Consider the following 26,407-nt stretch of genomic DNA (forward strand, 5'->3'; position numbering starts at 1 on the left):
CCTAGGATTCATAACTAAGATGCTTTTATTCTATCTTGAAATAAAATGGAATATTCTCAACAGACACGTTGGCTGACAGATAAATTTAATTTTGTTTATTTTTTCAAAAAACCAGCTTTTAGCTTTGTTGATTTTTGCTATGGTCTCTTTAGTTTCTTTTGCATTTATTTCTGCCCTGATTTTTAAGATTTCTTTCCTTCTGCTAACTCTGGGGTTCTTCATTTCTTCCTTCTCTAATTGCTTTAGGTGTAGAGTTAGGTTATTTATTTGGTTTTTTTCTTGTTTCTTGATGTAAGCCTGTAATGCTATGAACCTTCCCCTTAGCACTGCTTTTACAGTGTCCCATAGGTTTTGGGTTGTTGTGTTTTCATTTTCATTCATTTCTATACATATTTTGATTTCTTTTTTGATTTCTTCTATGATTTGTTGGTTATTCAGAAGCGTGTTATTTAGCCTCCATATGTTTGAATTTTTAACAATTTTTTTCCTGTAATTGAGATCTAATCTTACTGCACTGTGGTCAGAAAAGATGACTGGAATGATTTCAATTTTTTTGAATTTTCCAAGACCAGATTTATGGCCCAGGATGTGATCTATTCTGGAGAATGTTCCGTGTGCACTTGAGAAAAAGGTGAAGTTGATTGTTTTGGGGTGAAATGTCCTATAGATATCAATTAGGTCTAGCTGGTCCATCGTGTCATTTAAGGTTTGTGTTTCCTTGTTAATTTTCTGTTTAGTTGATCTATCCATAGTTGTGAGTGGGGTATTAAAGTCTCCCACTATTATTGTGTTACTATTAATTTCCTCTTTCATACTCGTTAGCGTTTGCCGTACATATTGCGGTGCTCCTATGTTGGGTGCATATATATTTATAATTGTTATATCTTCTTCTTTGATTGATCCTTTGATCATTATGTAGTGTCCTTCTTTGTCTCTTTTCACATCCTTTATTTGAAAGTCTATTTTATCTGATATGAGTATTGCGACTCCTGCTTTCTTTTGGTCTCCGTTTGCATGAAATATTTTTTTTCCAGCCCTTCACTTTTAGTCTGTATGTGTCTCTTGTTTTGAGGTGGGTCTCTTGTAGACAGCATATATAGGGGTCTTGTTTTTGTATCCATTCAGCCAATCTTTGTCTTTTGGTTGGGGCATTCAACCCATTTACATTTAGGGTAGTTATTGATAGGTGTGGTCCAGTTGCCATTTACTTTGTTGTTTTGGGTTCACGTTTATACAACCTTTCTGCATTTCCTGTCTAGAGAAGATCCTTTAGCATTTGTTGAAGAGCTGGTTTGGTGGTGCTGAATTCTCTCAGCTTTTGCTTATCTGTAAAGCTTTTGAATTCTCCTTCATATCTGAATGAGATCCTTGCTGGATACAGTAATCTAGGTTGTAGGTTATTCTCTTTCATTACTTTCAGTACGTCCTGCCATTCCCTTCTGGCCTGGAGGGTTTCTATTGATACTGTTTCTATTGATAGCTGTTATCCTTATGGGAATCCCTTTGTGTGTTATTTGTTGTTTTTCCCTTGCTGCTTTTAATATTTGTTCTTTGTGTTTGATCTTTGTTAATTTGATTAATATGTGTCTTGGGGTGTTTCGCCTTGGGTTTATCCTGTTTGGGACTCTCTGGGTTTCTTGGATTTGGGTGGCTATTTCCTTCCCCATTTTAGGGAAGTTTTCAGCTGTTATCTCCTCGAGTATTTTCTCATGGCCTTTCTTTTTGTCTTCTTCTTCTGGAACTCCTATGATTCGAATGTTGGGGCGTTTCACAGTGTCCCAGAGGTCCCTGAGGTTGTCCTCATTTCTTTTGATCCTTTTTTCTTTTTTCCTCTCTGCTTCATTTATTTCCACCATTTTATCTTCTACCTCACTTATCCTATCTTCTGCCTCTGTTATTCTACTCTTGGTTCCCTCCAAAGTGTTTTTGATCTCATTCATTGCATTATTCATTTTTAATTGACTCTTTTTTATTTCTTCTAGGTCTTTATTGAACATTTCTTGCATCTTTTCAATCTTTGTTTCCAGGCTATTTATCTGTAACTCCATTTTGTTTTCAAGATTTTGGATCATTTTTATTATCATTATTCTAAATTCTTTTTCAGGTAGATTCCCTATCTCCTCCTCTTTTGCTTGACTTGGTGGGCATTTTTCATGTTCCTTTACCTGTTGGGTATTTCTTTGCCTTTTCATCTTGTTTAGATTGCTGTATCTGGAGTGGGCTTTCTGTATTCTGGAGGTCTGTGGTTCCTTTTTGTTGTGAAGAATTAACCCAGTGGGTGGGGTTAGACGATTGGCTTGTCGAGATTTCCTGGTTAGGGAAGCTTGCGTCAGTGTTCTGGTGCGTGGAACTTGATTTCTTCTCTTTGGAGAGCAATGGAGTGCCCAGTAATGAGTTTTGAGATGGGTCTATGTGTTAGGTGTGACCTTGGGCAGCCTGTATGTTGATGTTCAGGGCTATGTTCCTGCGTTGCTGGAGAATTTGCGTGGTATGTCTTGCTCTAAAACTTATTGGCTCTTGTGTGGTGGTTGGTTTCAGTGTAGGTATGGAGGCTTTTGGACAGTCACTTATTACTTAAAGTTCCTTGTAGTCAGGAGTTTTCTGGTGTTCTCAGGTTTTGGGCTTAAGTCTCCTGCCTCTGGATTTCAGTTTTATTCTTCCTGTAGTCTCAGGACTTCTCCAACTATACAGCCCTGATAAGAAAACTTCTAGGTTAATGGCTAAAAGATTCTCCCCCGTTAGGGACACCCAGAGAGGTTCACAGAGTCACATGAAGAAGAGGAGAGGGAGGAGGGAGATAGAGATGAGCAGGAGGAGAAAAAGGGGAACTCAAGAGGAGAGAGACAGATCTATGCAGCTGTCTGTTCCCAGAGTGTTCTCCGTAGCCCAGTCACCTACAAAGATTCACAGAATTGGATTGGGAAGAGAAGGGGAAAGGAGGAAATAGAGGTGTTCTGAGGTAGAAAACAGAGAGTCAAGATTGGGAGAGAATAATCTTCGGTTTAAAAATAGGGCTTCTCTTCTTCTTTTTTTTTTTTTTTGTAAGGTTATAGTGTATTGAAAATGAAAATTAAGGAGTAGTAGAGGAGTACTAGAGGACTTTAAAAGAAATAAGAGAAAAAGAAAAATAGAAAATAGAAGAGAAAAAGGAAAGAAAAAAAAGAAAAAAAAAAGAAAGAAAAAGAAAAAAGAAAAAAAAAAAGAAAAAAAAATTTTTTTTTTTTTTTGTTGTTTTCCCCCTAATTAAAAAATCGCAAAAGTCTATGGAAATGAAAGTTAAGGAGTAATGGGGGAGCAATAGGGGATTTTAAAGGAAAATAAAAGAGAAAAATTAAAAAAGAAAAAAGAAAAAAAAGAAAAAAAGAAAAAAAAATAAAAAAAAAAAAGAGAAAAAAGTAAAATTATACCTAGGAGTTTCTCTGGGGCTGTTGCGGTCAGTGTGGGTTCGGCTCAGTTTCAGATAGCTCCTCGTTCCAGCTTACGCTTCTCGATATCTATAGGCTCCTCCGGTGTAGTCGGTGTTTTCTAGAGGGATTTTAATCTGTTGCACCAGTCCCTTCTGAAGCGGTTCCCTTTGTTTATTTGGCTTCTGTTTGCCGGTCTCTTCAGAGCCTCATTTCCGCCCTGACACAGGAGGGCCGAGGTGGACTCTTATTCAGGCAGCTAGTTCCGTCGCTCCGCGGGGAGAGGGGCGGGGGCTTGCGCTCCTTTCGAAGACAATGGGCTGCTTTTCTGGGCGCCTGATGACCTCAGCTAGCGATCAGAAGTTGTTTTGCGAAGTTTGCTCTGCGTTCAGTTGTTCTTTTGATGAATTTGTAGGAGAGAAAGTGGTCTCCCCGTCCTACTCCTCCGCCATCTTGGCCCCTCCTCCTGACAGATAAATTTAAACAGGTATCATGATTAGAAATCTCAGCCTCCAACTTCAATTACAACATGTGATTGATTTAAAAGATTACAGAAGGCAAATGTCTGCCAGACAGCCAACCATTGTTTGAGATTACATTTCAGCAATGAAATCAACTTATTGAGAGCACCCCTGCATGTATAATATAGATGTGAACTATCTGTCTCCGCATTATAATCTTGATGATTTCTTGTATGAGCTGTAAGGAAAGTCCCTTATGAATAAACCTTATGGTTGATGGTGACTTTTGACAAATTCACATTTCACCTATGTAATGGTCTAAGGAGACCCTAATTCAGTGAAACTATATCTCATCACTGTACATTATATCAAAGATATTGTAACATGAAAGAAAAGTGTTCATTATCAATAGATTAAAAATATCTATGGTAGAAGTTCAGTTCACCCTTGAACATCAGGGATTTGAACTGTATAGATCCACTCATATATCAATGTTTTTCAGTAATACTACATGATCCACGGTTGGTTGAATCTATGGATATGGAATTGTGTATGTGCAGATTTTTGACTGTGCAGGGGTGGCACCCCTAAGCACTTCAGTCTTCAGAGCTTGGCAAACCCATCATGAAGGCAGACTAATTCCTGCTCAAAAGGCAAATGACAGCTACAACTTTCTAGGCTTCATGAGTAGAATGGTCACATTGAGAGAGTCTCTTTCAAGTTCCACTAGAAACAAGTTCAAGACATATTGCAACTGTTGCTCAGTCATCACATGATCTTGATTATTACAAGGCAGTAAAGTATAGGAGCTGTGTGTTCAGAAAGTCAGAAAATCAAGGGCAAGGTATTAGTTGGTATACAGTTAATCTTATATGTACACTTGTCTGGGCCATAGTGCCCATATATTCGGTTAGACATTTTTGGGGATGTGTCTATGGAGGTGTGTGTGTGTTTGTATGTGTTTGAGGGAAGAGAGAAACAGATTTAATCAGCACCAGTAATTCCAAGGTCACCCCCACCCCCAGGTGACAGCCATCTTAAATGGGTTAAGCTACCTTTTGCATGAAGTCACAGGGTCTCAAACTGTTTTACCTTATTTTCAATGGGGACAGCATGTTTACGGAATTGCAAATGCCATGATACAAAACATTGGTACATTCTCATTTTTAGAAATTATTGGAAAACTGATTTCACAGTTTAAAGGAGAACATACTATAGTATCTAAAAGATCAATTTCAGGGGTAATAACTTAATACCTAATGCATCTGAATCTAGCTATAAGTAACTCATTTGAATTTATATTTCTTATATCTGGAATATTCAATCCATAGTTTCCTAGACTAGGGACAGTTACTACAGGAACTCAAATCAGATGGTCATTCCTAAAGGCTTCTAGGAGGCTGTTTTTAGGGGAGATTTAAATTTAATTGGTGGACTTGAGTAAAGCAGATTACCCTTCATTGTGTGGGTGGGCCTCATGCCATCAGCTGAAGTCCTAAATGGAACAAAAGACTGAACTCCTCTGTCTTATCAGTCAAAACACCTTAGTGAAATGGAGAGAAGTAATTTACCTGGTAAATAATTCAAAGTAATAGTATTTAAGCATGGTCACTATACTTGGGAGAGGAATAAGTGAACACAGGGAAAACCTCCATTATGAGAAGAAGATAGAAAAAGTACCAAATAGAAGCCACAGGACTAAAGTTTATAATATGTGCTTAGTTGCTCAGTAGTGTCCAACTCTTTGTGACCCTTTGGACTGTAGCTTGCCAGGCTCCTCTGTCCATGGGATTACCCAGGCAAGAAGAATACTGGAGTGGGTGGTCACTTCCTTCTCCAGGGGATTTTCCCAACCCAGGGATCAAAACCCATGACTCCTGAGCTATCAGGGAATCCAAAGTTTAGAATAACTGATGTTAAAGATATTTACACTACAGGGGTTCAACAGAAACTAGAGGAGGCAGAAAAAATTGCTGATTCATGTCAATGTATGACAAAACCCACTGGGGAAAAAAAAAAAGACAAACTTGAAAATAGAACAGTGGGCATACCCTATCAGAGCAGTAAAAAAGAATGACAAAAATAGTCAGGATTAGCTTAAGGGACTTAAGGGACAATATCAAACAGACTAACATTGGCATTATGGGATCCAAGAAGGAGGAAAGAGAAAAACAAAAGAGGCAGAAAGCTGATTTGAAAAAATAATGGCTGAAAACCTGCCTAACTTGGAGAAGGACATTCATGTTCAGGAAACCCAGAGAGTTTCTAATGAGATGAAAACCAAAGAACCCAATCTATATTCATACATCATGAGAAACGCTGGGCTGGATGAAGCACAAGCTGGAATCAAGATTGCTGGGAGAAATATCAATAACCTCAGATATGCAGATGACATCACCCTTCTGGCAGAAAGTGAAAAACTAAAGAGCCTCTTGATGACAGTGAAAGAGGAGAGTGAAAAAGTTGGCTTAAAGCTAAATATTCAGAAAACTAAGATCATGGCATCTGGTCCCATCACTTCATGGGAAATAGATGGGGAAACCGTGGCTGACTTTATTTTTTTGGGCTCCAAAATCACTGCAGATGGTGATTGTAGCCATGAAATTAAAAGACGCTTACTCCTTGGAAGAAAAGTTATGACCAACCTAGACAGCATAGTAAAAAGCAGACATTACTTTGCCAGCAAAGGTCCGTGTAGTCAAAACTATGTTTTTTCCAGTGGTCATGTGTGGATGTGAGAGTTGGACTGTAAGGAAAGCTGAGCGCTGAAGAATTGATGCTTTTGAACTGTGGTTGTTGGAAAAGACTCTTGAGAGTCCCTTGGACTGCAAGAAGATTCACGCAGTCCATCCTAAAGGAGATCAGTCCTGGGTGTTCATTGGAAGGACTGATGCTGAAGCTGAAACTCCAATACTTTGGCAACCTGATGCGAAGAGCTGACTCATTTGAAAAGATCCTGATGTTGGGAAGGATTGAGGGCAGGAGAAGAAGGGGATGACAGAGGATGAGATGGTTGGATGGCATCACCAACTCGATGGACATGAGTTTGGGTAGACTCCGGGAGTTGGTGATGGACAGGGAGGCCTGGCATGCTGCAGTCCATGGGATCACAAAGAGTCAGACATGACTGAGTGACTGAACTTAACTGAAAATGTCAATATTAAAGACAAGGAGAGAATCTTAAAAACAGCAAGAGAAAAGCAATCTGTTATGTAAAGAAACCTCCACAAGACTATCAGCAGTTTTCTCAGCAGAAAAATTGCAGTTCAGAAGGAGATGGCATAAAATATTCAAAGTATTGAAAGAAGAAAAGTATCATCTAAGAATACTCTACCTGGCAAAGTTGCCATTCAGAATTGAAGGAATGGATGAGTTTTCCAGACAAGCAAGAACTAATCAAGTTTGTTATTAAATTGGCTTCACAAAAAAATGTTAATGTGACCCCTTTAAGTTAAAAAGGAAGGGCACTAATTAGCAACAAGGAAACACATAAAAAGTATAATTCTCACTGGTAAAGGTAAATATGTAGAGAAGGTAATGAATTACTTAGAAAACTATTATGAAGAATGAAAGATAAAAATGTTTTGTAAAAATAACTGTAACAATTTGTTAAGGGATACATAAGATAGAAGGATGTAAAACATAACATCAAAAAGATTAAAGGTGGTATGGGGAATAAAACTGTAGAGCTTTAGATTATTTGTGCTTAAATTATTATCAACCTCAAATAGAGAGTTATAAATGTAAGTTGTTATATGTAAGTCTCATAGTAACTACAAAATAAAAACCTAAGGAACAAGAAAAATCTCTAACAACCTAACTTTACCCCTTAAGCACCTCGGAGAAGAACAACAACCTAAGCCCGAACATAGTAGAAGGAAGGAACTCACAAGGATGAGAGGAATAAATGAAAGAGAGACTAAAATATAATATAAAAGATAAATGAGATTAAGAGATGGTTCTTTGAAAGGGCAACTAAAATTAACATTATATATATACACATATATATATGACACCTATATAAAAAGAAGTGATATCTTTATATATGCCTAGAGGATGTTTTTCATATGTGTAGTTTGGCACTGTGTAAATATGGAGAATTTTTTTACCCTGTATATAGTTCCTATCAATTGATATAGCAAGACAAAATCAAATCTGAATCATTATTTACTAAGCACTTGTTGAACATATATTCCGTGCCAATCATTGTATTAGGAACTGGATATCCAAAGACAAATATAGTCGCAATGTTTCTGCTGAATGGAGAGGTCTCTTCTAATTACATATTTTCCTATCTACAGTAAAAGTTTTGACATGTATTTTCTGATCTCTTTAGGCTACATTCTTCTTGTTATGACTATCAGATACAAGATTACCTTGGAAAGGGCAATCTTCTAATAAGATATGTAAAGCAGACAAGTAGTTAAAAAAGTGTAATCTTAAATCATCTATGTCTAAGGTATGTGATTTTTGATAAGAAAAAAAAAAACAACTGTTAACAACACCAAAGAAAATAATCTCACTCCGTAGTTATACCACATAAAACAGAGCTAAGAAGTAGAGTCATAAAAACACTGTGGAGCTCTATGCCTAACTGCTTAGCATAACATGTAAGCAAAGAAGCTTTGTTTTTTGGGAGGGGAGTAAATAGTCTATGTTTAATTTAGTAGGACTTTTACATTAAAAAAAGAAAATCACTAATTGTTGAAAACTCTAGGAAGGATCCCAGAATTCTATTAGCTTTGCTTTAACCACTCTCAGTGGATACATGGTCAGGAGTTTCTGTCTGTCTGTCTCTTTTTCATAAGGGATCTCATTTGCTTCAGTGAGAAACGGTTGCTGTGTTCGAGAATCTCTTCAATGATGGTGTAATGATCTAGACACCAACTGTCTAGAAGTTAGATTACTTGAGTTCACATCTCTGTTCTGCAACTCAGTAGTTGATGGCCTTGAGCAAATTGCTTTACATCTGTGCTCCACATCTGTGGGATTGGGGCAACAATTCCCTTACCATATAGTTTCCTTATTTGGATTAAATGGGTTAATATTTGTAAAGCACTTAAAATAGCTCTTGGCCGAGTGCAAGGGCGATATGGCCTTGTTAAGTGAAATATATGAATTGAGCAAGTTACTAATGGGCTCAAAAAGTGGACTGGTTTTCTCATAACTCAGACATAAGCATTACTATTCCACAGGAGTCAGTCTTGTTAAATAAATACTAACACAGAGATTTCTCAAGACTTCTTTTCCTACCTCCATGTACATTTAAACAAAGGTTTTAAAGAAGAAACACAAGTTCCTTGAAGTTAGTCTGTCTGTACTCATTCCCTCCCCTTTGGATTAGCTACAAAAATTCATCCTGAACCATAGAGATGGAGTAAGTGGATTCCAGTGCCTGTAATAGTCACAGGCTCTGGGCCTTTCCAGGTACCTATTATAGATAAGATAGATAAGTCTAGTGGGAACTTCTGTATTAATCAATTGTAAAGGTATCTTTCCCAGGTTTATGCTGCAGGAACTGAAAAGGTTTCTCCTTTGGTGGCTTTTCAGCAACTTCTTTTGAGGATTTCTTGAAGTTACAAAGTAAAGGTGGCATTTCCCACCCTCCCCACCCCAGCCTATTGCAGTTGTTGACATTAACTTAACTGATACGTTTATATTCACAGATACATTCAAGGAGGACTCACAGCAAGTATCCATTTATGGTTAAATTGTTAACTTGAAAGGGAGGGATGTGATGTTGTGGTTTACATGCTGGGTGTGGGGCTTTCTTTCTTTTTTTCATTTAAATTTGTTGCAGTTGTTTGTCTGTAGCAGTGTGAGATGAGATTAGTCGATGCAGCAGCAAAGGACTGTTTTATTGAGTGTGGAGCTCCCCTTGCCCATTCTGCGCTTGCTAATACAACATTAATGCTGTCACTAAATCACAAAAACATCAAGTAGAAGCTGATACTGGAAGTGTTTATAGATATTCAGCAATTAGCAGAGGCCAATAATTCCTATTTATGGAATAACAAATAAAGCTTAAGTGATTTTTTAACCTCAGTATACTTTAAACAAAATATGTTACACATAAGTTTTTGATCTTAGGAAATAAACTGTGTTAGCTCTTATGTCCATAATATACCTGCTTTATAATTTATCCTCACTCTAATATAACCTTTGAAAATAAAGTGGACTTGGCACAGGAGATGCATAGCATTGAAAGAACAATCATATTATCAAAGAGCCAGAAATACATTTACACTTGATGGCTTATTATGTAATTAGAGTTCATATTTTATAACAGTGGAATAACAAGAATAATCTGGAGTAACTAAACATGTTTTTGTTTTTTATTTTTATTTTTGGAAGTAGTAGTATTTCTTTTTATTCTCGGTTCCACATTTCAAAAATTACATTGTCTGCATTTTGAATTAAGTGAAAGAGTTGAGAAAGGTCACTTTTTCTGCTTTGTATCTCAGAAATAAACCAACTTTTAGTAAGTTTCAGATGCAAAACAAGAGGTCCACCACAGACATTTATTTCAACAAAGTTATTTAAGATTCTCCCTTTCTTAAAGTGCTCTAGGAATCAGATGGGTGACTATGGGCTAACACCGTCTTTATCAAGTATTAGCAAAGGTTATAGTTGGGGAAGCCTTTGCTTGTTGAATGGAAGAGGTATCACAGAACTGAGTAACTGATGATACTTTGATCTTGAATTAGGTTAGGTCTTGATCTGCTTCTAGCCAGTTGATCTCTTGAAATATGTGGGCTGTGTGGTAAGTTTTGGTTGCTCTATGATTTTCTTCTTGCTTCTAGATTTCATATATTCTCAATTTGTTTTAGAGATCAATCTTTTTTCTTTGGAATAAACCAATGCATATAAGGGAGCCCAAAAGGGAATTAATCAGTTTTGGTGCATATTTTGAAGACATCTTTACAGAACATATTGCTCTGAAGTTAGGGTTAAAGTGACACTTTCCATTAGGATATTGCAGAGGACAGCATTCCTTCAGGAGAAAGTAAGCATCCTAAGCATTCCTCTCCCAGGCATCTTCCCTCAGGCACTGAGACTGCAGCTATGCAGTACATGGGACAAGCAGAAGGAAGAGGCTTCAAGTCAGATATACTTCAACAGCTAATTTTTATCAAGTCTGGCAATGAGATCTTTCCATTCTTCTCTCTTCTTTGTGATGTATGTAGGAATAAATAGCTGCAGTAGTGATTCTGGCTGTTGTCTGAAGAAGTTCTGACACAAGGCCTCAAGTGTTACATTTTATGTACATCCCATAGTCATACCTGTTTTGTTGAGCAGGGGCTTTCTCTTCCACAAAGGCCAGTTTCCTTTTCTGCCTAAGAAAGCCTCTAGTTTCTCTGCTACCTGCTTTGCATGGAATGAGTTACTATTACTATAAGAATCATAATGAAAAAGGCCATTTTTATCTCGCAGATAAACCAAAAAGCTCCCGTGGGTTCCCCCAGCTGTGTGGTTGGAATTATCATTGATGGCTAAAAATATAACTCTCTTACTGTGGAGGTCCAAGGGTTCAAGGAACATGGCAATCTCTGCTGGGCTGCCCATGCACTTGATGAACTGAGTGACTTCGGGGCTGGTGAAGCAGACGTGGTCAGAGCAGTCATGAAACTGTCTGTTGGCAAAATACTCAAAGGCTAACCCAATAACGTGGACATTGAGCCAGCTTGCAGAATCCAGTAGTGAGATGTCTAATTGCCACAATAGACTGTCCATATAACACAAAACTACTGGGTCCATCTTGTATTGACCAGGGCTGCTCAGAAATTGCAGAAGCTGTTTCGGAGCTCACCAGCCCTACCAGCCTCTAAGCAGCTCTGTACTGGCTGGAAAAGCAGTGCTATAGTCTCAAATCCAGGGGTTTCTACCCCAGAATTGCGACATTCCTCTCTAGTCCTCTAGGGCAGAGGTCCCCACCTCTGCTATAAAGTTAAGGACAAGAGTTTGGGTGGGGCCGCCTGAGGGCGATGAAATGAGGCCTACACTTAGGTTTTTGAAAAAATTTATTTTCAAGTACTGAATCAAAGTGTTTGTTAGGATTTATTGTGTTCTCACTACAGGCATTATTGCATTTAACCTTCACAGTAGTGGGATGAGATAGGGATTATCTCCTTGTATAGGGAAGAAAAAGCTAGTGGAGGTGATGGAATTCCAGTTGAGCTATTTCAAATCCTAAAAGATGATGCTGTGAAAGTGCTGCACTCAATATGCCAGCAAATTTGGAAAACGCAGTAGTGGTTACAGGACTGGAAAAGGTCAGTTTTCTTTCCAATCCCAAATAAACACAATGCCAAAGAATGCTCAAATTACTGCACAATTGCATTCATCTCACACACTAGTAAAGTAATGCTCAAAATTCTCCAAGCCAGGCTTCAGCAATACGTGAACCATGAACTTCCAGATGTTCAAGCTGGTTTTAGAAAAGGCAGAGGAACCAGAGATCAAATTGCCAATAGCCGTTGGATCATTGAAAAAGCAAGAGAGTTCCAGAAAAACATCTATTTCTACTTTATTGGCTATGCCAAAGCCTTTGACTGTGTGGATCACAATAAACTGTAGAAAATTCTTCAAAAGATGGGAATACCAGACCACCTGACCTGCTTCTTGAGAAACCTGTATGCAGGTCAGGAAGCAACAGTTAGAACTGGACATGGAACAACAGACTGGTTCCAAATAGGAAAAGTAGTACGTCAAGGCTGTATATTGTCACCCTGCTCACTTAACTTATATGCAGAGTACATCATGAGAAATGCTGGGCTGGATGAAGCACAAGCTGGAATCAAGATTGCCGGGAGAAACATCAATGACCCCAGATATGCAGATGATACCATACTTATGGCAGAAAGCGGAGCAGAACTAAAGAGCCTCTTGATGAACGTAAAAGAGGAGAGTGGAAAAGTTGGCTTAAAGCTCAACATTCAGAAAACTAAGATCATGGCATCCAGTCCCATCACTTCATGGCAAATAGATGGGGAAACAGTGGAAACTGTGGCTGACTTTATTTTGGGGGGCTCCAAAATCACTGCAGATGGTGACTGCAGCCATGAAATTTAAAAATGCTTACTCCTTGGAAGGAAACTTATGACTGACCTAGATAGCATATTAAAAAGCAGAGACATTACTTTGCCAACAAAGGTCCGTCTAGTCAAGGCTATAGTTTTTCCAGTGGTCATGTGTGGATGTGAGAGTTGGACTGTGAAGAAAGCTGAATGCAGAAGAATTGATGCTTTTGAACTGTGGTGTTGGAGAAGACTCTTGAGAGTCCCTTGGACTGCAAGGAGATCCAAAAAGACCCTGGTGCTGGCAAAGATTGAGGGCAGGAGGAGAAGGGGATGACAGAGGATGATATGGTTGGATGGCATGACCGACTGAATGGACATGAGTTTGGGTGGACTCCGGGAGTTGGTGATGGACATGGAGGCCTGGCGTGCTGCGGTACATGGGATCACAAAGAGTTGGACGCGACTGAGTGACTGAACTGAACTGAACTGTTAGGGAGGAAAACTGAGGGGTTTTTGAGAGTGAAATAACAGGGCTGCACAGTTGGCTAATAGCTATCTCAGGATAAGCCCCATGCCTGGCTGATGTTCTTAACCCCATGTTCTTAACCATTGCTTATAATTACTCCCTGTCTAATTCTCTGAAAATCCTAAATTCATCATTTTCCTCATAATCATCATCAGTAGATGAACATTCATATGAGTCAAACATATAAAAAAATTATTTTTTAATTGGGAGAAATTGAAGTTCACAAATGATTGCCTTTTTCAAGTTTGGGCAAAATTGGGAAAGTTCCATCATAATAGAAATTTTGCTTATAAACTAATAGACATAACCCCCAAAATTCAGTAAATGAACCCTATACTTAAGAGTGTGTTTTGAAATAGACCTACATTTTGTAAGAAACCTATTTGCCTTTTTATTATAGCAAATATTTTATCTTAAAAGTAATAGTCTATGTAACAGCTTTAATTTTATTCTCAGAGTTCATGACCTTGGATTACAATACTAACTAATAATAGTATAGTCAATTTTTCACATTACAACCTCTATGTCTCATCTTTATGATAGAAAGGTTGAAGAACTTAGTACAGAGCTATATCTAGGAACCCTTCTTCAATGCCAGCCTTAAAAATTTATTAGCAATTTCATGTGATTTAATGGGTTTCAGAAATGTTTTATGCTTCAAGGTATGTTCCCTTTTTGCCTGAATTTCAGTGGCTGATATTCTTGTATCAGAGAGTCATTCATTCATAGCTTAAAGGTTTCAACATTCAGGAATTATTTACTAAAGTTCAAATTTCCACAATAAAGGTAATTAATTATGCAGGTGATAGTAGAATTTATGGTCCATATGAGGCCTTATTTCCAGGGTAGACCCAACAGGAAGTCAGGATGACAGGTGTAAATCAGGATTATCCAAGGCAAACTAGAAAATATAGTCACCCCAAGTATAAGCAACTTAATTTCTATTCTGAGCATTAGATGAAAGTAAGTTTGAAGAGAAAACTTGGCTTAAACATGACTATAATGCAGAGGTATGATGCAGGTAAATACCAAAGTAAATCTTAACTGTTACTTAATTTGTTGGATGACTAATCAACACCAAGTTCATCATTAAAACTGATCCCACATAACTTGACTTTCACTTTTAGTAATGGATATTTAGTAATATGGTCAAGGTACCCCTTTCTTCTTTCTTGCCCCCAAAAGGAGATTGAAGAATTTGACAAAGTATAAGGTGGTATACCTGGAGGCATTGAAAAGTCCACATGAAAGGTGGGGGGAGGGGTGGAGAAGTGGTGGTGAAGAGCAAGAGAGATTAGTCCAGTTTGGGGAGTTACTAAAGCCTTGGAGATAACTGTCTGTGTTAGGGTACAAAAGAAGGCAAAGAGGAGAGGACAAGGGAATCTAGAGTAAGTGAAATAAATAGCAAGTACTTGGTAGTTATTAACCCATGTTTGTCAGTAATTATACCAAATCCCCCAGGCCTGAATGACCCAATTATTAATAAAAGGCAAATACAATGATTGTCAATCTGGATCAAAAAATCAAAACCCAAGTATATGTTATTTAACAGGGGTTCCTGTTATATATAGTGCCTTTGAACTATAAAAATAAGGGAAAACTGAACATTTAAAAAAAAAAACAGAAAAGATACACTATGTGCAAATTAACCTAACAAAAAGTGATACAGTAATACTAGTAGTAAAGAATTTGTGGCAAAAGTTCCTGTTAATGAGGGATATTTCCTAATAAAAGGTTTAATTCCTCATGAAGAAATCACATAAGTGACTTTCTGCATACATTAGTGCTTCATGCTACTTCCCTTTCTACTAGAGTTAGTAAAAATAACATTAAGTTCTCACTATTATCAAGAAGTATTATAAGCACTTAACACATATTAGTTCACTTAATCCTCACAAAGACCTCATGAGATAGTCATGATTATTATCTTCGTTTTACACATGAGGAGACAGAAATGAAAAGGGTGCCCAAAGTTTCAGCACTAATAAGCAGTGGAGCTGGGATGAAATGCAGGCAATCTACCCTTTAAGTTATAAGAATAAATATTTGAGTAGAAGAGCCTAAATGGACCAAATACTTTTTGGCTTTCCCTCTAGTACACATTTCAAACGAGTTTGCCATGGATGGGGTGGCACCTAAGATATTCTTTCCCCTGTACTTCAGATATTAGTTTAGCTGCTTTTCCATCTCTTTCAGAATCTTCTGCAAGCAGAGATATGGTACTTTTTCTCATGACTGAACTCACATTTCTGCTCAAGAACAGCTGAATAGTTAGGGGGAGGGAACATGGCTTTAAAGCTTTCCTTGTAGACATGGAAAACTAAATGCTACAATGGAGGGATGAGCGACCTTCTTGTTTCTAGACTGGTTCTCTATACTAGGAGATGTCTCAGTTTAGCTGCAGTAGAAGTGAATGTAAGTCACGTTATGCAGGAATTCTTTGCTACCAGTCAGTGGAAAACATTCTCCAGGAAAAGCTTCTGTTGCTTGCCGGGAGTGTGTGGACACACTCCCTCACTACCCTCTTCCTTAAAACACTGCAAGCCTTCACTGTCTAAACAGAAAGAACAGTAGTGCTCCACGTTATGAGAATAAATGTTTGAGTAGGAAAGGAGTCCATTATGAAAAGAAGTGATCGTGGTCTCGCTCACGTGTGTACTTAGGCTCTCTCCAGGTTCAGTTTCCAGGAATGAGGGAGGCTTCTAGAGGGAGGAGCATACAGGGCCATGTGTGTTTCTGACAACATCAGTGTGATTTCTTTTTGTGCCCCGATGAGAATGAGGATAGTATCTGCATTGCCCACTTTTATCCTAGTAACATCGTAGCAACAACACTTGTGGAATAAACAAAGAAATAGATGAATGAACAATGAACAGACGTTGTGACTTCATCTTCTACCACTCTCCTCTGCTTATTCCATTGCCACCCCCCTGCCCCTCCTACTGTCCTTGTCTCTGGACATTTGCACATGCTGTTCCTTCTGCCTGAAATGTTCTTCCTCTGGATGTCAGCTTGACTGGCTCTCTTATCTCTGTGGGTGTTTACTACAATTTCACATTCTCAGCAAGCCTTCCCCATCTAATTGAACTTGCATATCCCTGCCTCAAAAATCCTTCTCTTTCTCTTAACTTTCTCTTGGCATGGCCTAACGTACTTTAAAATTTTACTGGTGGTGTCTATCATTTGTCTGGCTCTCTGGATTGTCAGTTTCACAGGAGCAGTGATTCGTGTTTTCTTTTTTTTTCCCATAAATAGGACAGTGCCTGCCACTTATTATGTGCTCAGTAAATATTAGTCAAACAAATGAATGGAAGAACCAGGTATGCAGGACCTGTTTCATTAGTTTTAAAGCCCCCCAAATAGGGATCACAGCCCCCAGAGTATCACTCACACTTCTATGCTTCTTTGAGAAGTTTCACTTTGAAGTTATCTGAGCTTCAGTTTCTTCAACTATAAACCGGGGATAATAGTAATTAGTAACAAAGACTAACAATAAATTGTAAAAGTTGAAAAATCTCACATAATCATCATGAGGGTTGCAAAAGAAAATGGATGTGCCCTTGGCTGTATACTGATGCCTGCAATTATGACCTGAGGAATGAATGCAAAGGAAGGGTGATTCCAGGCTTCCCTGAGGAGCAGAATGATTCACTGTCTTTGGCATTAGAGTATAGACCAGAAAATGCAGCCAGCTGCATTTTCCTAAGCAAAAATTAACTTGTTTGCCTTTAAAAATACTAGTCTCTTTATTTGAAAAAATAAAGTGGTGGTTGGAAGGGTCAGGCATCTTAAATATAGAAGCTATAATTTAAATTAGTATGTCTATAGCACATATAGTAGAGAGAGATAGAGATTGCATGTACAGTATTATTTTGGGAGGGAAGCACTCATCATGGTATCTGTTTACTTTGTTACATCATAGGAAACTTGATATTTCATTTGGACCACCATACCTGATGCAAGTGAACATGTAATACCAAGTGTAGGGTAATTGTCACCACATAATATTTCATGAGAAAATATCCTGACAGTGTTAAGCAGAAGTATGCAAATTACTCAAGAGAGTTATTTTTTTTTAATTAGGATAATTTTTAACTGAAATATTAACTGTAATGAATATGCCAGAATGAACCTTGATGTATCTATTTGGACATTTCCCACATCCCAAGTGGTTAGTCTAAAACCAATTAAAGCACCACAGATTGCTATTATCTTCTTGCATTATTATTTTCCTGAATTAATTTCATTTTAAAAATCAGACCTTCTCCAAATGAGAATAAATTTAAATATCTGAGGTACAAATGTGAAGCTGATGTCAAGACCCATGCATATCTATAACTTCAAGTTCTGTAACCACAACATCATGGGAATAATCCTAATTTTTTTTTTTTTTTTTTTTAATGGAGGTACTGACCTTTTGGGTCACTTAATCATTCCACTTACTATTCCCAGAGAATCCAAATAGTACCTCTAGTTTCCCTTCTGAAATTACTTATCACTTTTCCCTTATATTCATACATTAATTTTTTCATTTATCCATCCACCCACCCAGTCATCATTTCATCCTTTCATTTAATAAGTATTAAGCATCATTTATGTACCTGGAATGAATATTGCTTAGCATTGAGGAAGCAAAATGAATGCTAATATTTTTTCAGTACATCATAGTTAAGTGAGAGAAACAAACAGGTTAATAAAGAATCATAATGTAATAAGATATGTCTTATAATAGAAGTGTAGAAGAAGTGTTGACTGGATGAATCACAAAGGCTTATGAATTATGAAGTGGTAACATTTGTTCTGAGGTTTGAAAGGAAAATATTTTAGGCAAAAGTAAAATGTATCCAAAGATAAGGAGATATAGGAGTGGGCGTATCACGTCCTAGGAGGATTAAATCATTAGGTGTGACTGGAGTTGGGTCTGTGCCTCTCTGAAGAGAGTGAGGAGAGGGGAGAAGAAGCTGGGTGGGTTGACGTCTTATCATAAAGGACTGTTTGTGTTACCAGCAAGAATTTAGATTTCCTTCTATGATAGGGCATTTTTATAGCTTTTTCTTTTCTGGATCATGACAGCAAACAGGAAGAGAAGCTCCAAGGCACAAGACCAGTCAGGGAGACAAATTAGGAGGTTATTCCAACCCCACAAACCAGAACAAAGGCTTTGATTAAGATAGTAACAATGAGACGGAGTGGGGAACTGATCAAAAAGATGACTAGTGTCTAGAAACTAATTAGATATAAACATCTGGAGAAAATGCTATCATTGTTAAAAATATTCAATGGGGAGAAATGAAATTAAAGAACATTCCTATAAGGCTTTCCATGTTTTTGAATAATGTGAAGAAAATGGAGGCCTGGAAATACGAATTAGTATATTTCTCATCTGACCCTTGCGTTTTCTGAAAAATATGCAGCTCCTCTAGATTTTCTCCAACTTCATCCTTTGCCTTCAGTCACATGTGACCATGGCAAGTCATGACATTGGGCTACTACATAGCTGCATTGGCCCTGATATATCTGGATAAAGTCAAGTAAATGTGACTTGAACCCAAAATTCCGTTCTTCCTCAGACAATCATTTTTTATCTCACATATTCTGGTTAGGTAGAGAAAGGCCAAGGTGATAATGATGGGAAAGAGGGATCTGTTCTTGTTGCACAAAGACTCAGGGATCTGTTCTTGTTACACAAAGACCCAAGTTTTTGGTTTTTTTTCAAAATTAGAAAATATCTTTCTATATTATGACATGATTAATCTTCTTTCTGCTATTAATTTTAACTACCCAGAACTCTCACTTTATGTAGGAAATGTTTTACTTTACTTTTGATTCATTTTTACCAAAGCTGTCTGTTATCTGATCCTGATTACTAGCCACTCCTTCAGCTGATTTATTATTATTCACGTTATACTGTCAAATATTTAAATATTTGAAAATTAAGTAGTACGTGTTTTATATTTTGGGGGTACTTTGGGAAAGAGAGATTATAAAGAAAACTTTTGAAAGTCTGTCTACAAAATGTCATAAGTTACAACTGAAAAATGTCATGAATCCCATTCAGACTGTTCGTGAGGGTTACACATTTGATGATAAGAGAACAAAGCTGCCTTGAGAATTGAATGCCCATGGATGGCCAGACCCACTGGGTAAATGACATGGCCTCATTTATCAGTATTAAAGTAGGTATGATTCAGGTTCATGCTTCAGCACATTACAAATTACTGTAGACGTGGATGTTCAGGCTACCTATGAATGGTTACTATTGCAAATATTAAGTCTGCGAATTCTAATTGAATATTGTTACATAATGTTTCTACAATTCTCTTACCCTCTTATGTTAAAATGGTTGTCTATTGATTTTTATATACTTTCTTCCTTGATTGTAAATGAACTCCTTTCTTACATTTGTGCAGAATGCTTCCCAAAATAGTCACGAGAAATGCTTACTATCCTTTTATCAGGTTCTCGTAAGAGCTGTTTATTTTAGGTCCTATTTATGGGTATGTGTTTCTCTGAAATAAAAAGAATGTTCTAAGAGTTTATAATCCTCTAGGAAAGATGCAAAACTGTCCCCATTGTGGGTTTTTATGGAGGTAAAGGAAGTTATTGTCTTGCTGTCCCTTTATGGTTGTTGAAATATTCCCCTTTGCCCAGGTCTGCTACCTGTAATAATGTTTTAAACAGTGGAGTACCTGACATGTGTTTGTTCCTTAGGCAAACGTATAAAACTCTTCAAGTTTGAATGGAGAAGTAGAAAGAGAAGGTTTCTGCTGTGTTTGATGATGGTTTTTTTATTTTTCCACATCCAAAAATGTTCTGGCTCCATGTTGGAGCATTAGTGTGGCAAATCCTAGCATTGGTGACATTCTAAGGAAGGGACAGATGTTTCATTAAGGAGTGAAGATTCAAAATGACTCCAGAACTGCCTCAGTGGTCAGTAAAGAAGGCTCTGGATTATCCTTCATAAAAAGGGAAGAAGGGGAGGCATCATTTTGTTAATAGGAAGTCCTCAAACTGGCCACAAATAGCCAATGTCATTGTTGGTCAACCAAATGTTCTCACCTACAAAGACCCTGTAGCTAATATATTGTTCTCTCAAGAACAGAAACAAAACCCCGAGTGTATAAGTGGCCGTCTGTTAGTGTTCAACCTGCCCATTAGTCTGTAAATTAGCATGAAAAGCACGGAACCATCAAATTTTTACCTAATCTCCATAAGCCAAATGAAGATCGTGTTCTTACCTAATGATTCATTCTTTGTATGTTTAAATTGCCCCTTAATCGAATAAGCTATGTCATACCAGCATCTAGGTAATTAGAACTGGTTAGATTTAAGGATTCGTATTTTAATCAACTTTGGGAATTTGAGACTACTGGATTATGACTATTTTTTAAAAAGTGAGAAATATATCTGGGAAATAGAAAAAAAGCGGAAACCTCCGACATATTAAACATCACTGCCTATGCTGCCCTGACCTTCAGAAAGTGAATTCTAGCTTTTTTAACTTAGAGAATGATTTTTTCCCAAAGATATACCACATATATAGAGTGGTCATCTCTAAACTTAATTTTATGGCAGAATATAGGGATGAAAAAGAGCATATACTGCTTCAGGCATGGTACTAGCCTCATGCTTCCACAAATTTCACCAAGTTCTTTTCAAAATGACAGAGGCATACTCTTTATGCAGACAAGTATCTCAAAGAAAAGTTGTTACCAAGAGCCACTTATATTTATAACTCAACCAACCAGAAGCTAAGAGAAAATGTTGCTCTTAGTAATTCCTACACTACTAACTCAGATGTCTTCAAAGTTTGAATCCTTTCTCCAAAAGTCCACTTATCTTAAAATCACCTTTTAAGCATAGTTTTTTAGTGCTTACTTCTGTTAGCCTTCATATGCTGTGAGGGTGAAATTCTTGACTGTGATACTTGAGCAGATATAAACTTTTAAAGTAAGTCTTTATGACAGAAATTGGATAAAAACTATCAATTCAGATTACTCCTTTATAAATGAGAGGTGAGTCTAAAAAAATAAACCAATCGAACTTAGCAGGTAAAGTGCCTTTCCAATTGCATTCAAAGTCTCAACTGTCTCTGAAAATGGGTAAACTTTGCTATTAATAGTATATAGAAAAATATTATTAAAAATCTATCCGCTTTCCTCAAAGCATTCAAAATAACTGTGTTCCCATTTTAAGGACTTAGGATGTTTCCTTAAAGTTTGAACAGTGTAATCCCATTATACTGTTGTCTTTCAAAAGTATCTATTTTTCGTCATTTTCCACCGGGAGTAAATGGAAGAATGTGTATGGTGGAGGACCAGGAGAAGAAGAAAAGTTTTAAATTTTCTTAATGTCCCAAAGGAATTTATTAACTACCCAAGGAGAAACCAGGGAATGTTTTGTTTGGCTAACAGTTAATGTTAGCTGATCTGCCTCTGAGTGGACGAATGTTCATAAACGGCAATGCAGACCGCCGTCTGCTTTCCTGATTCACACAGAAGAAAGAGTTCGTGGCAGGCACACTGCACAGCTTTCAAACTTCCAAGAAATGGTGAAGTCCATCTGTTCCCAAAGATTCATTTCTAGTAGAGATCTTCCTTGGCACAGCACGGGAAGCTGAAAGCCACTGACAGATGTTGTCTTTGTGGTAAAAAAGCTCACTAGTTCTGCATTCTAATATAGGCTTTTCAGAAAAATGAAGTCTACATGGTGGCTATCCACCCATGAATTTAAGTAATCAGGATAAAGTTCTATCCTCTTTTGAATTAGTCCTTAAGAAAAGTCATGAGTTTGGGGACAGAAGAGAATCAGAAACTCACTGAGTCCAGCCAACTTGTTTGGCATATGTGAATGAACCCTGGAGATTCAGAGATTTTTTTAAGTGACTTGTTCAGAGTTCTAAAAACCAGACGGTAGTATCACTGTTATGAACTCTTATCAGTACAAGGCCACCTCTTCTCAGTCAATCTGGGGCTCTGTTTTCTTTTTTTTCCAGAAGTCTAGGAAGACTATGCCATTTTCTGCTTCCATACTGGGACCCACCCTGTAGTACACCTACATAGAATCAATTAACTATAGCTCTGTTGCTTGAAATGACTGTATTTCTAATCACCCAAGGCTGTTAAATTTTTTGAGAATTCCTAGAACAGATAACAAGGTCATTTCACAGTAATGTTGACCCTAGCTGAAGTGCTAAGCAGATTGGCTTTTGTGCTCCAAATGTGGAGGCCAGTCAACAGCACCAGCCATTCTTGGGAAGGAAAATTAAACTATGATCTGAAAATGCAGTGGGTTTCAGGACTTATTGGAATCACCTCCAACACCATGAAAGCAAAATAGAGGCTTACATTTTTATATAGGTGCGCATGTTTATGATGCTAATTCATGTAAGCCATTGCCTCATACTTCATCATCTATACTTAAAAGCTGTCTGGTCAGCTTGCTCTTAAATGATTACTTCAGACCAATAGGAGCCTTTTCATTTCATAATACCTCATTGCATAAGATGCTTTAAGAAAGCACAGTGCCTTCATGTACAGTTACAACCAACTGAATGGCAGCTTTTCTCCTGCTTAAATGAGAAAGCCTGCTACTGCAGAGTAATGATGTTTTAATTGCACATTTAGTACACAAAGAGTGAAGCAAGAATTTAATTCATGTACTTGTAAGAGCTACATTAAAAAAACACATTTGCAGTGAAGCAGCAATTATATTCCAAGCAAGAAAAGTTCATTCAAATCAGCATTTAGTGGTTTAAAAAAATGGGATTGCTTTAAGAATCCAGTTACTGATTCAGAAAGATTTTAAATGGTAGATTACCTTATGTTATACACATGAAACTAATATAATGTATGTCAATTATACTTCAATAAAGAAATTAATTTAAAAAGTCAGCATTTAGGATTACGAGGGTATTCTAGTCTTCCTTTTCACCTGTATCGAGTAAGTTAAATTTATTTATTAAAACATTCATTTGAAATGGTGCCTGTATATGATGCTATTAAGCTGTTGTATTGTAAAAATTGGACTTGCACTGTGTTTCAACCTACTGCCTCCCTTCAGAAATATAGCCACATAATCCTTGACTTCCATTTGTTTAAAGAATATCCATCTGTCTAAAGATAAGTGTTAGGTGCCTCAGCGCAGTAGGTAGCACGTCAGTCTCATAAAGATAAGTGTTTCTCTTATAAATCAGGTATTTTAGCGAAAATTTAACTTTTAAAAAAATGAAATTGACTTGTAATATTCATAATGCATTGTCCTTAATATTTTGTATATGTGACTTATTTTACATTCAGAGAAATATAGTTCCTCATAACAAGATTTTTGTGACCACCCAGGAAAAAATAAGAATATTTTGTAAATTAAGCTAATATGATAAGATTCACATATATATTGTGGAGTTTTGGCATTGATTTCGCAAACTTAGGCAGATGGTCAAAGTGAATATCTAAAATTAAAAAAAAAATCTGAGATGTGGGATAGAATTCAACTACATCAGAAGAACCATAATGAATAAGGAAATTTACAAATCTGCATTTTGTTTGGCATAATTATACCACATTTATTTTTAAGCCTAGATGGTTAAAGTACAGTGCTAATTTCCTAAATATTTTTCCTGCATTCAGAGTTTGATGGCAGCTGATTCATCAGAAAGACCAATAATGGAATTGCCTATAAAGACTAGTAACGTATGCCCAGAAATAATTGAGAGCAAAACTAAGAATTCAGTGCATTCAGCTGCCTAGTAATGTATCCATATCTGAATAATAACAGTTACCACTTACATAATGCTCATCATGTACCTTGGAATATAATTCTCTGTGTTAGTTGCTCAGTCATGTCTTACTCAGCGACCCCGTGGACTGTAGCCCGCCAGGCTCCTCCGTCCATGGGATTTCCCAGGCAGGAATACTGGAGTGGGTTGCCATTTCCTTCTCCAGGGGAATCTTCCCAGCCCAGGGATTGAACCTGGGTCTCCTGCATTGTAGGCAGACGCTTTACCGTCTGAGCTACCAGGGAAGTCTTGGAATATAAGCACTTGACTAATTAGCTTATTTTTCCTCAGCTCATACAACCCTATGATGTAGGTACTAATATTATAGCTATTTTATTCGAGGTCACATGCTGAGTTATCAGCAGAATGAAACATTGAGCCTACACAGCCTGGCTTCAGAGTATATCCTTTTTGACCATTAAATACCTTCTCACCTTGGCTGAAAAGACAGTCTCTCCCAAAGCCAGCCAAAACAATAGTGCTCTCTTCTTGATAGATAACTACCATCATATGACTTTGATTAACAGCATATGAAATGAATGATTGCAAATTCAGTTACTAGAAGACAGAAAATTAACTAATTAAATCAGTATTTGTAGAGAAACAAGATGTAACGTCCTCTGCCATAGATATCCTATGTACCATCTTCTGAGTGTTATTTGGGAATTACTACTGTTACTACCTGTTAATATTTAAAAAGCATTTGCCTGGACTGACGCTTTGCTGGGATTATCTGATTTAATTACAATAGCAAACTTGTGAGGGCTGATAATACCATTTTTGTATTTCACATGGGGAGACTATGGCTCAGGGGTTTAAATAATTTATTTCAACCCCACAGTGTGAGAAAGTAAGGCAGCGATCTGGACTCAGGCAGTCTGTCTGCAGAGCTCACAGTACTCATCACTTTGTCTCTCCCCACAGTGTACTGTCTCCCATTGGTAACCTAGTCAGCGTGACTTAAACAGGGTAGAAAGAACTGTAGACTCCATACATATAACGATGTTAGGAACTGTATAGACGCATCAGAGCATCTTTTACATTTGGGGACAGAATAGATTCTTGAATATTTTTCATTTTTAGCCTTTTAAATTTATTTTACCTTGAAGATAGGCAGAGGATCTAACCCAATGCTCAAAATACAAAATGAATACAGTATGGAGTAGGAAATGGCAACCTGCTCCCATACCGTTGCCTGGGAAAATCTGCGGGTAGAGGACCCTTGCAGGCTGCAGGTGAAGAGTCGGACATGACTGAGCTTACACAGGTGTAAAACAGTTGACTTCACTTAATCTCAACTATGCCATTTACCTGGTTTTGGTTTCTCAATTTAAATTGGTGAGCAGACTTAAAAGACATGATTTTAGCATGAATTATTGAGAAATCAGAGAGCCCTATAGTAGATTTGTTCGACTGGAAGAAATAAATGGATGCTCTCATCTAAAAAAAAAAAAAATTAGTGCTTTTTATTGAATGTTACCGGATTAGCGTCTTCATGCTGTTGGCTCATTACCAAGGTAGCTTGGTGCTTGTGACTAGAAATAACAATACTAGTGATTATTATTATTGCACATGTTCGGCAGCCCAGCAGTTTCACTTACCGAATTGGCTGATGTGCAGCACACACAAATAAAAGTTGCATGAAAAAGAACAGCTGTGTAGAATACTGCCTTTGGAAAGGCAGATTTACTCAGAGTGATTACAGTGTATGAAGCTCAAGGCATATCCGTGATGATCGTAGGACCATTTCTCTCATGCAGTATGTTATATCTATTGCCCTCAGAATGAGAAGACAGTGAATTCATGATAGTAAATGCTATTCCCTATCCTGTAAAAGTGATTTTTTTTTGCAACCTGCTTTTAGTCACTGAAAACTTGCTGAAAAGCCTCCTTAGAAGGTACAACTTTTACTAGTTGGCCTCTTCCAAAAGATAGGGCTTGAGTGAACAGAGAATAATATTTAAGTTCTAAAAAAAAAAGGCAGTGTTTCATTTGGTGTCCTAAAAACTTACTTTTAAGTGAAAGAAAATTTTTTTAAATGTTTCATTGTATAAGTATTGCCTGAGATCTTTCATATCAAGAAATTTCAGTTTAAAAAAAAATGAAGTTTCAGTTTATCATCTATAAAGGGTAAAATGGAAATCATTTCTCCCCCATTAGCATGTCAGAATTTAACTATGAGTCACTTGGAGTTAATGAGCATAAAAACCATAAATGCA

At 37.3% G+C, this 26,407-nt stretch overlaps 1 protein-coding gene, 1 non-coding gene and 1 pseudogene across 3 annotated transcripts in view; 1 reads left to right on the top strand and 2 right to left on the bottom strand.

Moving 5' to 3' along the window:
• The window catches only part of TAFA2 (TAFA chemokine like family member 2), a 531,569-nt gene that overhangs the window by 500,189 nt on the left and 4,973 nt on the right, over positions 1–26,407 (top strand). The gene's annotated exons all lie outside the window — the stretch shown is intronic.
• On the bottom strand, positions 10,988–11,653 carry LOC133049051 (sentrin-specific protease 8-like; annotated as a pseudogene).
• On the bottom strand, positions 24,362–24,433 carry TRNAC-ACA (transfer RNA cysteine (anticodon ACA)). The gene has a single exon. It is a non-coding gene; the product is annotated as a tRNA-Cys (tRNA).

This window comes from Dama dama, chromosome 3 (assembly GCF_033118175.1).
Source record: "Dama dama isolate Ldn47 chromosome 3, ASM3311817v1, whole genome shotgun sequence".
NCBI lineage: Eukaryota > Metazoa > Chordata > Mammalia > Artiodactyla > Cervidae > Dama > Dama dama.